This window comes from Channa argus, chromosome 15, assembly GCF_033026475.1.
Source record: "Channa argus isolate prfri chromosome 15, Channa argus male v1.0, whole genome shotgun sequence".
NCBI classification, from domain to species: Eukaryota; Metazoa; Chordata; class Actinopteri; order Anabantiformes; family Channidae; genus Channa; species Channa argus.
This window is the reverse complement of record NC_090211.1, coordinates 14655186-14668236: the sequence shown is the minus strand read 5'-3', so window position 1 is coordinate 14668236 and position 13051 is coordinate 14655186.

Here is a 13051-nt window from a genome sequence, read left to right as displayed (position 1 = left end):
TGCACTAGGAGATACAAAGCATGAAAACAGCTGGCAGGAAATATTTTTAGGTTAAAGATCCTGCAGGAGAAGAAATTGAAGGCTGTACCTTTATGTAAGCTGCACCAAAATGTGTTGAAAGGTGTGCTGCTGAAGCTTGGTATGGGCTGGCCCAAAGCAGAAGGTGGTGATGGGAGGAAAAAGGGTGGGTGGGGGGGTGGCAATTTTGAGAAGATGAGAGGTGACAGTCATGCTATCTGGCCAAGCAGGTCTGGCACTGCTGCAGACACACCAACACACACAGTACAGTGCACAGTCGTAAAGTGTAGGCACACACAGCACACACATAGGTAATTAAAGTGTTGGGTGACAGAGTGTCACTTGCTTTAGAATCTCAAAGTTGGAGCCGCCAACGGGCACTTTCTCTGGTTTAGCTTGTCTGTCATGTGTTTTCCAGTCGTGTCTGGTTTTCAAGCATAGTTGACATAAATGTCTGACTAAATGTTTGCCCGGCTACCCAACTGATCAGCCGACTTACTGACAGGCTGGTTCTGTTTTATTTCCCCCTGTTTGTTAAGTGGTTTGCCTCTGTCGCGCCTTTTTCCTTGGCTGAGCGCAGGTCGGACTTATTACTTTGATACTGTTAATCATATACAACCATCTCACCTCTGCCGACAATTTAGAAAGCAGAGATCAGAATGTATGCTTCCTTAAAGGCTTAAGACGTTAGATATTTTTTATAGGCAGAGGTTGTGCCAAGCCTCAACCTGAGCCAAGCCCTCGAGCCAATGCATTCTCACATATCAGCCACCAGGAATGGGCAAAGGTGAGACAGGAGGTAGATTCACTACAAAGAGGTGTGTGCTTCTGTGTGCGCATATTTGTGTGTGTTCAGGTTGAAATCCAACCCTGCCAGATAGCTGCAGGGAGAAGGACATTCTCTGTTGTTGTTTCCCCTTTCCTGCATTCCTGCCTCCCCTTGTCGTGTGGCACAAGAAAGGGTGAAGGAGGAAGAGGAGGTGGAGGGAGGAAGAAATGTAACAGGTTGTTTCATGTCAAACTGGTCGCCTATATGCGCCCTTCCAGAAAGTAGTCACATTCATTTCAGCAGGCACCTGCTCTCATCAAGGCTGGAAACACACACACACACACACACTTGGTCAACACTGTCTCCTTTGAGCCACCTTCCAACCACATTGCTCCGCTGTCAGGCCTCAGAGCAAACAAGAGTCTGCCCTGCTATAAAGTGAGAGCAACACTATTTTTGAGTACAGTGGATGATGATGAGGCCACACAGAAGCTTTGTGCCAAGCGCTCAGGGCTGGGGAAGCTAAGAATATACAAAATAAAAGAGCGTGACAGCAGGAAAAAAAGGTATGCTCAGGTATTGTTTGGAGTTGAGCCGTGTGTGCAGCAGAGTCAGAAGTTTGTTACAAAGAGCAAAGTAACTCTGCTCCTGAGGGAAGCTCTACATCAACCTGTCTGCGCTGAATTCTAATATCAGCCACTTAAAGTATGTAAATACACTACATAAAATTGTGCAAATAGTATTCAAACCGTGCTGTGTAAAACAGTGCACATCGCATTGAAACTGATGTGAGATATGTGAAATAATATCTGCATTTCAGCTCCCTGAGAAATGCATTTGAATCCAGTCTTGCACTAACCTGCAGCCCAGGATTAACATACAATGCATCTCCAGCCACCCCATAAACAAAGGGATTTTTACTTCTTATACTTATTACATACTGTATTTGCATACTCCAAAAACTGAAATGTGAAAGTTATACAGGAGGGATGTCTAACAATACTGAAATCATTTTGTATACAGCACAAACATGTCTATTTCTGCCTCTTAATCATTGTGTTTATCATGGGATCTTTTGTTTGCTTCTTTGCTCATGTCCTGTCAAAATCAAACAGTTACGTTTTACTTCACCCAATCTTACAATCTTTTCCAAACCTTGGCCATTTCAGGGTTTATTTGTAGAAAGAAGCAGTTTTAATGATGCCAGTAATAGACAGAAAAAAACGAAACCAAAACAAAACAATTCCCTCTAGCAGTCATTAGTGCCTCTAAAAGAACCAGATTTAAAAATCAGGAATGTGTCATTTGTTGAATTGTGAGATTAAAAACCTCACTTTAAATGTGCAGATTTCCAGAAAACAATACTAAGACCATGAGGTCAGGGTCCTTTGTGGCAGAAAATACAAAATGAAATGAAACTTTTGCTTTATTTTAAGTTTTTTTACAGCATCATCACAGTTCTTGCCCAGCTTTATGTCTAGGGATTAGGCAAGCTTTGTTAACATGATGTCAAGCAAACTTCAAAACAAGCCTCATCTCACTCCTCTGCTCTCCTCCACCCCCGTTCACACACACACACACACACGCACACACTCCTCCTCCTCTCTTTTTTCTCTCTCGCACTTTGTCTGTCCATCCTTCTTTCATCCCAAGTGTTACTGCTTAGCTGTCACCAGAAAAAAAAAAGATCAGAAGCTCCCAAGATCATGGCAAGGACTTCTGCTCTCTCTCTTTGTTTCTCTCTTTCTGTCACACACACACACACACACACACACACATAAAAGGTTACAATGATTAAGTCACACACATTAGACAGCTTGAGAGGACCCCAGCTTGGTGCCGATCTAAAGTCATTCGAGAAGTAGGAGGATGTAGTATTAGTACTTTAGAGTTTGTGTGTGTGTGTGTGTGTTTGTTTACTTCTCCTACGTTAGCTAATTAAAGCAGACTGTGTATCTGGGGGTCAGCAGACCTGTGTGACATGTCCCTGACATGATTGATTGTGACTGTCAAGACTCTCAGCTGGGTGTCTCCCCGAGTCGGGCCCCGAATAAAGGATTACACTGGCCCTTAGTAATCTTGGCTGGCTTAATGTGCCTGGGTGTAGCATCAAAGACCCAGCGGGACACATTAGCATTTTTAATCAGCGGGCCGGGGTCTCGTGCTGGCACAGGATGTGCGATCACTTTCAACAAGACAGAAAGTGGAGATGGGGAAGTGGCACAAATGGGTACCAGTGAAAGAAACTACATACATGCAGTATAAATATATAGTTTATCTACATGTCACAGCACAGCACTCTTCTTGAAAACCAGCAGTGGCTTCTTTCTTATGTTCAGGACACAGCCTCCTTTTTTCCGCCTTTCTGAATAAGATGGAAAAAGACATAAAGCGTCACATCTCTCTATGACTCAGTTTTACTCCCCTTCTCTCTTTCTTTGAACTATGTTATTAAAGTCTCTTCTAGCAGACATAAAGACAGGATGAGGCCCATTTCTTCTAAGAAAGTGCTCCATGTTCAATTAAACTGAGACCCCTGAGTAGCCTTCAGAAAAGTTCTGCTTAAAAGACGGAGGTTGAGATTGCCTGCACACACTTAATTCTCTAACCAACTGTTTTTCTGAAGTGGTGGAGCCATCTAAAACAAACACATGCCTCTCCATTCTTTGGGCACAATGAGGATGAAACAGGCTGGAGTTTAAGAAAAGGAACACAAGCGAGTCAACGTGGCGACAGAGAAGAAAAACACTAGGAAGAAAAAGAAGCGCCATATCCCCTTAAGTGGAGGATATATGTTAAAAAGTGAAAACAACCCTGAAACAAACCCTTAAACAACTTTGTGTCTAACTCTATTTGTTCACTTGCTCATGACACCAGCTCCAGAACCTCCAGGAAATGATAAATAAATGCATGTCACCTCTACCTTGTCCCAATCTGAATATTGAAAAAGCAGCAACGGAGGCAAACATATGCTATTTGTGCCATGTGACAAGCACATTAAATCTACATCACAGGAAAAACCCTCTTTACTGGCAGCTGTAGTTTCAACAAGATGCCAACAAGAGCCAGAGGACAAAACAACGGATGAAAAAAAAAGAAGGAAAATGAGAAGTAAAATGCCACCAACAAAAACCACAATGCTCACAATAATGGCAGCGGCTACAAGGAAACAGGAAGCTGAATGTGAATGAGAGGAAGAGTAGATCAAATCAAATCCAGTCTGCTATCATGATCAGTTTATCAGTGTTTGATGTTCCCTATTTGCTCTCTGTGGTGCGCTATCACCACATGACAGGTTGGAATAAACCCTGAAACTGCAGAACAGTTGCTTCGACGTGTGAGATGCAAATTCACACACAACAGTGAGAACAGGGGCTAAATCTCTGCCCGTGAATAGCCCGGTGAGAGACTTCCAAGGCTTAATATCCCTTTTGAAGTCAATTATCTCTCCTTGGCAACTTGCATCTTGACAAAACACACAAATCCAGCGCACAAAAAGCTCTAACGAACACTGCAATCTGGTGCTTTTTAACAACTAAACCTTATCAACAGCTCAGCCGGGTAAAACAAAAAAGACAAAAAAATGTTAATGTGTGTCTGTGTGAGTGTTTTTTTTTTCTGGGGGGGGGTATCTTCCAAACACACATACACACACCTCCCACAGTTTTTCCTTTGAGGATGACGTTTAGATATGGACATCGTTTGATGTGACTAACCAAAGCAGGGATTGGGGTGTGACAGGAGCATCTCCTGATGTTTCCCCCGCTCACCCGCTGTCAACTGAGCGAACACACAGTTGGGAGCCAGGAGGTCACAACTGGAAACTTTTTATATGATTAACTGACTGGCCCCTTTGCCAGCTTAGTTCAGAACAGGAATCAATCACATGGATGTGGATAAGGCTGCATATGCAGAGAAAACTTCCCTGATGGGCTCCACTGTCAACACGGGGCTCGCAGGCAGCAAAGGACATGAAGGTGTGTCAGAGCTGTGTGTTAGTAGTGGTCTTTTCACAACATCTGCCCTGGTCTGTGCTCTCTCCTGAGAGAAGATGGAGAGATGAAGTAAGAACAAACAAGTTGCAGAAGAAGGGAGGCAGCTCTCAGCAGTATCCTGCCTGTTGGACTTTAAAGAGCAGGAAAGAGACTGCTCAGCCTTTCTCACTCTAACAGATAAGATGAGTCGCACCGAAAGAAACACAAAGGACTGAAAGATAGAGAAAAAGTAATCTACCGAGCCTGTGGACGATGATAATAGCAATACAAAATTGATTAACCCATCAAGAATCCACGACGGTAATTAACAGCAGTCGTTGCGTTCAGTCAGCGAGACAAGTCAAAGATGCTACTTTAAGCAATGCTGCGGCTCATGCTAACATGCTTATGCTGATGATTAGCAGGTACGTGTGATAGCCTGCTAACGTTTGCACACAGCACCGAGCAGCTGAGGATGATGGTGATGTTGATTGTTGTCCAGGTGTTTTGTCATGTTAAATGAACAGTCAGGGGATGACCAACACTGTGTCGGGTCATGATTGGGAAGGTCAGGCTGTCCAGTGTACTACATGGCAATCCGTCCAATAGGTTTTGAGACATTTTACTCCAAAACATTAATGAGCAGAGGAAGAGTCCTACTAAATGTGATGGCTATACGGTTGTTTTTTGGATATTTTAATCTAAACTAAAGTAGTGGATCAGCAGACCCATTGTCGTGCTGCCAACATGGAGAAGGCTTAAACGAATATTAATTACAGCGATTTCACCTTTCTTTAATCTCATTTGGAAGATGTTTGCCACATACCAAACATTAGATCAAAAAAAGTCGAGCTGAGCGACATCATGTCCAGACCAGTTGTCTGTTTTGCTACATCAAAGGCAAATTCCTGCTTTTATAAATGGTGCTGTGCGCCTTCACCCACTGATATGCAGTTAATGTGGCTGGTGTGATGGTTTGGAATGGCAGCAGCGATAGTGTGGAAGGCAGTGCAAGGGAAAGTTTAGCTGGTTGAGCTAAAGTGGTGAAATGACTGCAGAGTCCACAGCTGCAGTTCAAAGCTTATCAGTGTTTGAATCTTAACAAGAATGAAAAAAGGCCCCTGTGCATAGGGAGAGAGGGCAGAGCCTGGCTTAGATCTTCAACCTCTGTGCGCACACGCAAAGTCACGGCTCAGGCAAGCGCATACAATGACATCAAAACACAAACATTAAAAGGCGTATAGACAATCACATCAAGACACACAGCTATAGCCAGAAGAACACTGGCACACAAACATTCAAAAAGCAAACAAGCTCATATGCACACATCAAGAAATCACACACACACACACACACACACAAATGGCGTGAGTCCTGTGTCTCTGGCTGGCCAGCTGTGGGAGGTCACACAGACATGACAGTTCTACTATCAGGCCAGCATTAAGGCCTGCCGCTTTAAACACGGCCTTTTGAAGTCACACCAAAGTCAGACACTAGGATCTCTCATCTCCCATCTCCCTTTTAACACTGCAGTGCCGACATTTCATTCTGCCCCCCTTTTCATGCTCCTAGCTTTGAATTCTGCCTTTAAAAGACTAATTTTAACTTCTTCAAGGCTAGAAAAACAGGCAAAGGCGTGTCGTTAAGGTTCTTCCGCCTGACGTGCTTCTTTTTCAACCAAGTAATGAGCATTCAAAGGTAGCCAGAGTCCACCAAAGTAACACGGTGCCTCTGATGTTCAGTGTCAGCAGGCTGATAAACAGGCTTTGGGGCTTTGACAAGTTTTGCACATCTTGAGGGTATCACACATTTGGATTGTTGTGAAAATGATCAGGGACAAACATTTTAATGATGGGTTCAGCGCTTTCACAGTTTGCTCTTCATCATCCCTATGACGTTACATTCATCAGAAACGTTTAAATCAAAAACTCTGCTAAAACCTTTTGGATTTGAACTTTTTACAATCAGAAACCAAAAAAAAAAAAAAAAAAACTCATACTGGTTCTGTGACTCATTTGAGCATTTTGGTGATTAGCAGGGTGAAAATGCAACAGAAGCAAAACCAGTTGATTTTACAAAAGATGTAAATATGTGGCACTGAGCTATTGTAATTTTTCAATGCAGAACGGACATTTAAAGTAGATATACTATTAGCTTTGTCACTCTATCTAATCTTCTGTATCTCTGCAAAGTAGTAGCTAGACCACAGTAGAGATGGAGAGAGCAGAATGCGTCTAGTGCCTAAAAAGTCAGGGGGCCAATGGGCCAGAGTCTCTGAAATTACTGTGCATAATTCTCCTTATGAAAAATAAGGAGCATAAGGAAACCAGCCGAAAGTGCAAAACGACTAAAAACACACACAGCAAGTGACCAAAATATTTAAAAGATACATTAATGTATTGTCATGGTGCAGCTTTTCTCTGCCTGGTTCTTGAATGTAACCTGAATGGTTACATTAAATGACCACAAACACACACAAAACACCAAAAAAAAAACAAAAAAAAACAGATACCAAACTTCTAAAAACAAATGAAAAAGAATATTTGGTCTCAAAAGCCAAATGATATAGAGAAGATGGGGATGAATCTTTTGAGCATGAACAGATTTTTATGCTTAAAAGAGAATGAAAATAGTTTTCATTAAATTAGTAGCAGTTTAAAGGAAGAAAATTACTCTCGTGACACTCAAACCCCACCTACTTTCTTACCTCCTCACACCTGGCTAGCTGCCGCCACAATTGAGCTTGTCGGAATGTTGGTTTTGGAAATCTTCAATAATTGTTGGAAGCAGAGCTTCCAAATGGGAAATGAGGAGTGGAGTGGTCGAAGAAACTTGTACAATACATTTACAGGAATTTGTTTGACTCACTCCCCTGGCAGCATGGCATTCTTATCTAATTCAGAAGCCCATTTGGTTGGACGGTGCCAAAATAACCGATGACAGGCACGCACACACACTCACACACACAGCCCTCCACTGTAGCTGACCCAGGCTAATTTTTCTGTTTATGCCACTCAGTGTTTCGCAGTCGAACAGATCAAACGAGCTGCTAAGCTGTGGGTTTGTTTACTCCCACTCTGACCCACGCCCAGTCAGGGACGCACAAGCTCTGCAGCTCCCCCCCCCCGTACATTTTTTTAATATCTGGATCACAGCCTTCTCCTCTCTCCCCTCACTCATTCCGACTTTTGATGACTACCTGCCTTTGCTGCTGAAAAGTTTTTTCTGCCGGACACGCAAGGATTTTTTGTACATCTCAGTTTTCAGTACACATCTAAATTTTATTGATTAGCCCTCTTTGCTTCTCCTCTTCTGCACCTGTGGAGCCTTAATCCATAGTCACACTCCTCATGACTCCTTTCATCAAAATCATGCTACATGATTTTTTTTTCTTTTTGTTTTTTTTTTACTCACACCCTCTCCCTGATTTTCTCAGCTTTCTCACACGTTCCCTGTTATCCTTTCTAATTCTCGGCTTTGAAACAATTCTCCTCTCTTTGTGTGCCTTCCCAGTCACGCACTAGAACGTGCACTCCCTCGCAATCAAATGCACTCACATGCATGCTCACACGTATGCTGATGGAGGCTGTGTGATGTGAAGCCAGGTCCATTCCTTTCCCAGGCAGACCAGCAGGCGTGAGGACCCCAGCTCGCAGTTCAGCTCTCTCCCTGGCTCTTTCTTTCTCCTTCCTCCCTTTCTTTTTGCTTTACAACAAGGTAAAGGCTGAGAATGGAGAGCTGACATCATTTATGGGGAGTTCAGGAGGACTTAGAGATGAAAGCCAAATAACCAGCAGTGAGGACCATAGGGCCATGTGGTATTCCAGTACTGCTTGAGAACGTGGCCTTCAGGGTCCTTTTTGTTGTTGGTGTTGTTGTTGTTTTGTATTTGATGACCACAAAATTGAAATACTTGGACCTTTTGTCCTTTTTTCTGCCTTATTGGGTGTTTCATCCCAAATACTCTGAATTGCTCCAGTTAGACTCATGCTTGGTTACTAAAAATTAAGTTCCTCTGCAACTTGACTGCTAATGTAAATGTATTTTCTTGGTAACATAATTAAAACCACATGAACATGTGGAGAATAGAGAATATGTTGACATTCAATGTATATAACAAGTTGCACATATGTTGAAACTGAACTAATCAAGAATATTTTCCCCGACACCAAATTTCTGTCCGTTATCAAACGTTTTTTGTGCATAAGCACTCACAGCTGTTGGCTATGATCGGAGAAAGATTGATGTCTGGTCTAATGAGCAAAAATGTAACAGGCACTTCACATGAAACTGGTTTATTTGCTTTTAAACAAATCCACTTGCCCTAAACTTAATATCAGTGCTTTTCTTGGCTAAACCCAACCAATCACAGGACTCCGTTGGATGACAGCCTTGCGGTTTATGCACACACTACTTGCCCTTACCACCAATTTGCAACACTGTTTCCCATAGAAAAAGAAAAATCAATTGTCCCACTTATTACAATAATACCATGGATCCATTATGTTCCCTTAAAAACACAGATGAATTTGCAGTTTAACGGCATAGGAGCATAACTTTTGGTTCTAACAGCATGAATTAGCCTGTAGCTAATATAAAATTAGCTCCGCAGACAGATGACGCATATACTTTTTTGTTATGGATCATTTTGCCAGGGATTATCTCACATCAAATCACTGGCTTTTCATTGTGGCTTTTTGGTGTTTTGGGGAGGTGTGAACATGTAAAACAACTTAATACCCACAGGGCTTCGGTGAACACCAACCCGTATCTAACTTGTTGCTTGTAACGAACAAACTGAAGGGGGGCTGTGGTTATGTTTCACAGTCTACTACATACAGCACAGCACTATGCCCAGGGGCATCATGGTAATATTCTCCCACACTGATACAAACAACAAGAAACCTGATCTAGAGCATCTGACAGGTCGAATATTACAACGGAAAACTGATTTGAAACATTTGTCTTTGGAGAAAGCGTGCCTCTGAACTCTGTCTGTGCCTGCCTTTGGACTCTGATATAAAAATGAAGAGGTGTGCGCAGCTTTATCTGTTTCTGGTGCACGTCAACTGGGCACAAGAGCTTCCATATCGTTTCACATTCAGTGAGATGTGTGGATTGTTCATGCAAGTTTGGAGCAAAGAGAAGCCCGACCCACTATCTCTGCATGTAGCACCCCAAACAAGAACCACATGTCCAAGTCCCGGTTCTTCAGTTCTCCCCCTCTCGAACCCAATTTCCCTCTCTCCGCCCCATCTTCATGCTACAGACTCTCCCCAACCCTTCACCCTGGGAAAAAATGTGGAAACACAAAGATTCAAAAACACATGTGGTAAGCCATAAAACTTCACATGCACTCTGTGTACCCTAACCCTAACCCCCCTGCCCCCTCCCTCCAATCCCACTCTAACGCTCTCTCCCAGCAACTCAGCCAACTGACACACACATAAACCTACAGGGAGGAGAACAGTCGTACATAAGAAGAGACATGGAAACAATGGGACGAGAGGAAGCAACATCAGGCAACAATCTGAACTGTCTGTGGCAACGAGCAAAAACAAAAAAGATTGGGGGGTTGGTGGTGGGACAATGGCAACAGTCATAAAGAAGGTGACTGCAGGCTACCATTCCTGCACGGGCCCAGAACAATGCCTATGATGTGGCTTGGTGGGGCTGCGCTGTGCACTAGGTGAAATTTAAGACAAACATAAACACCAAAGGAGGACAATGGGGCTCACTCTCCTTACAAAAGATGCTTTTGCTTCAGCTGCAGGGAGGATGTGCACAGAATGCCCCAGCGTGGCTCGGCCAGCTATCATACCTCACGTCCTCAGCGCCCTTTCAGAAACACAGCATTCAATACTGCTACTCGACACCGATGGCAGATTGAGTTTCTGGCCCTCAATGTCAAACTTCCTATCTTCTTCATTTCCTAAAGCATTTGTGAGATTCATATTCTCTGCAGATTCTTGCCGTGCGTTCAGAGAGGGAAATATAATGCCTTTTTTCTGTCAGCACTGTTGGAAAACAAAATCTGTAATCTAAAAGGTTTGCTTTAGCCTTCAAATGTTTCGGTCACACATGTTGGTCATTAAGGCGCTTGCATCCTAAAAACACGAGTGATTAAGTGTATTGTTCCAAACCTTTAGACACTTCTCTCTGCTATGTTATGTATTTAAGAATGGAATATTCTGCTCTTTCAGTAAATGTGAACAGCTGTCTTAATTTCTTTTTGATAGATAGGTTCTGGTTCTCCGTGGCCCAGCAGTTATTGTTTAAACATGTCAGCACATTTAGCGTTTGTACAGACTGGAAGCTCAAGAGTCTGTCATTGGTTAGAGAACGGAGTAGCAGGCAGTATAACATCATGTGATTGGTCACATGTCGGGGGGATCAGCTACCACAGTGGCGCCTGGCCAGGGTCCAGACGAGGCCCCCCGGTTGACCACAGTCCCACGGTTGTCTGGGCTTCTGCCTGTGTGGAACAACTCGCATTGCTGATCCAGGTTCCAAATGAAGGGGTTCAGGACCCAAAATTGGGGGTCTCACTCACTTATATCCATCTATGGTAGGATGATTGGCGTGGATTTAAATGAGGCTGAGGTTCGCGGTGACAGGCAGTGAGCAGTGAGTTCTTTCCCAGGGCCTCGAAGCTCAGCTGTGTTCTGGTTTGATGTTTTAGACTCTGTATTACCCTTCACTGTGTTGTAATCCACGTTTCGATGTCATTTTGTAATAACGTCCTTCATATTTCAGATTCTTTGTACTTACTAAAAAACGCTGTATCCTTTGTAATGGATTTTCTTTGAACAGGGTCGAGGTCAACTCTTTTGTACTATACCAACCTGTTTTGGAAAGCGACAATTCATCGCTGCACACGGACGTCAAAGCCTTGCCAACACCAATCAAAGCACATCTGTGAGATCCTGGTTCCACTTCCTGTTTAGGTTCCTGTGTGCCGTTGTTCATAGTCAGAGCCTTTGATCTCAGTTCATATGGGCGGGACAGGTATCCGACGTTGGATATCATCGTGGGAAACAAAAGCAGGCAGAGATATGGACAGGACAGGGCTAAGGTGGCACAAACTTGTGCCAATTCTTCACAGCCTATAGCTGATTTCTAAATGTGGGGAGCAGTCAGTGGCCCAGATATCATCATCACTGATTGTATGAGAAAAGTAGCTCCTAAGAGCAGAAATGGATGTGGAATAAAACTTTTTGACTTCCTGTTATGATATTTACTTATCTGCAGACAAAATTGCTTAAGCATGAAAGTTTACTCTTGGCAATAATCACAGCTCAAGGTCAGTTCACCAGCTACTTCTGAAGCTTTCAATGGTCCTGCCATTTTTTTCAGCAGTGAATGGAGCTTTCTCAGGCCGGATTATCAAGGAGCAATTTGAGATAGTGCCCCGAGGCCAGGGGTCTGCATAATAACTCTTTTGGCCATTTCTTGCCGAAAGACCCCATGTGAAAATCTTCTATATTACCTTTGTTTATACTCTAAATAAAGTTGTGTTTGATTAAATGACCCCAAACTGACTGACTGGCTTTTTTCAGCACTGGCAAGTTTGAGGCAGCAGGTGGTTGTGAAAACAGAGCCAACTCTATATGCTGATGAATAATGTGTGATGTGGGTAAAAGCTCTGGGAAAGGACCGTAAATGGATCTTGAGTGAAGATTATTTTAGACTCATTTTGTAAAAAAAATGACCAAAATAAGACATGGTGACCAAAAACAGGCGTAAAGAGATTAAAATGACACTGGTATTGTCTTGTTTATAGTCACTGTGTGTCACTAGTCCGAGCCTCATCTGTAGCGGGTCGTTTCACCTGTTTGTGTCCAAAAACACAGAACAGACTAAATCCTGTAAATAGGTCAAAGGATTATACAAGAAAATGCTCTTTGTTAAACTATGTTTTAATTGACCTTCAAACACCCTCAAATTGCAATACCCACTTTAAAAAGCACTTACAGTTTGAATAGCAGCCTAGGGTCTACCTAACCCAGTGAACTCTTGAAAAAGATGACCCCATCTAAAATAGCCCTCTATTCAAAGATCGGTTCACAAGGTTTTCTGACAGAGGAGCACCACTGAGTGAGAGCCTCTTAGTTCTAAAGAGTCCAAAGGATGGCCTTCAAGTGTATGCACTGACCTTTGCTGATGAAAGAGCTGAAAATGGTATTTTAACAATATCATGATGCCCTTTCAATATAAAAGGCAGCATAAGCAACACTCTTAGCCAATGAAACTTTAAAGGAAGGAAGGTGGCAGAGGAATGTGGTGTGCA